Here is a 1626-nt window from a genome sequence, read left to right on the forward strand (position 1 = left end):
AAGGATTCATGAATTATCTGATTGCTGATTATGGAATCTTTTTCGTTTTTAGTTTCATTCGATTCATATACTTCTCTGAATCTAAATAATATAATTGGATTTAATTTAGAAAGTTCTTTTATTAGTCTTTTTAGAAATAAAAAACTTTCGATAATCCATTTTTTTGTTTCTTTTGAAACTCTTAGAAGTAATTTTGTTTTTCTCTTTAAAACTTTTAGAGCTAGAAAATATGCCCTTTTGAATTTTATAATTTTTGTTTCCAGCTCCTTAACAGCGGGCTCAAAAAAAGAAGATTGTTTTCTGGGAGAACCAAACGGAAGTTCAGTTTCCATTCCCCAAACTGTTAAAAAACAAAAATCATCTTTTTGTTTTTTCTTTTTCATTAAATCTCTATGAGAGGGCCGTCGTTTCGATCTATGCCAAGGTTTCAGACAGAAAGGAAATAGGATTTTTATCTGAATACCATCTGTTAACCAATTTTTCGGAAATTCTGTTTCCGATAATTGAACACCATTATAGGTACATTTAATATGCATTTCTCTATTCCATCCCTCTAGATCCTCAGACCATTCCGGAAATTGGAATAATATCATACGTACAATATTTTTGCCTATTATTAATACAGGTAAACGAATATATTTTCTAAAAAAAGATTGACTTATTAACATGGAACCTCTTATTACTTGTGCAAAAGGAATGGTATCCCAGGCTTCTGCTATCTCTATCCGCGCTTGTTCCTTTCTTTTGTTCTCCTCTTTTTTATCCTTTTCTTTTTTATCTTCCTTTTTTGTTTCTTCATCTGTATACTCCAGAATTTCAAATTTGGCCCCCTTCCCTGTCCAATTTCTAAAAAGAAGTTTAATCAGTACGGATATATCAAAGGAAAAACGAGGAGATTTTTTTATCCTGTCCAAAAAAAGGGGAGAATGCACATTTGCTTGAAAGAGTTCCCAAATAACAATTTTACGTCTTTGAGCGCGCATAGAACCTTTAATTATTCTTCTTCGAAAATCCGACTGTTGCGAATAGCGTATCAAAGCCACTTCGTTTCTTTGATCCGAAGTATCATTATCCTTATTAGGATCGGTATTCTCCTTGTTATCAGTAAAAATCACTACACGTTTGGCTTTTCTTGAGCGAATTTGATGATCAACCGGTACGTTTTCTTGATGATCTCCTGATTGTTGTTCTAAATCGGTGATTAATTTGTATGACCATCGAGGGACTTTTTTGATAATTTCTTTTATTCCAACAGATTCTTTTTGAATTTTTTGATCAATAGGATAGGTTCGAATAACATTCAATAGAAATTTGAAAATTTTTCTTTCTTTTTCAAAATCTATTTTTTCTTGGTCTTGGTCTGAAAATAAAGAAAGACCTTTCATATTTAAATTCGATTTTTGTTCTATATCAAATTCACCAGCTAACGGTAAAAAATTCCCCATTTCTGTTAATAATTGTTTTTTATCAAACAGATTTGCTTTCTGTTCAAATTCTTGATAATCAATATTAATATCTGGAAGAAGAATACTATGAATTCGATTTATACCAATTGTATCTCTTAAATTGTCTATCGCAGTTTTAGAAGGTGAAAGTATTGTTTTGATTCTTCCGCGATATGCACCT

The sequence above is a fragment of the Coffea eugenioides genome, unplaced genomic scaffold (genome assembly GCF_003713205.1).
Source record: "Coffea eugenioides isolate CCC68of unplaced genomic scaffold, Ceug_1.0 ScVebR1_930;HRSCAF=1691, whole genome shotgun sequence".
NCBI classification, from domain to species: Eukaryota; Viridiplantae; Streptophyta; class Magnoliopsida; order Gentianales; family Rubiaceae; genus Coffea; species Coffea eugenioides.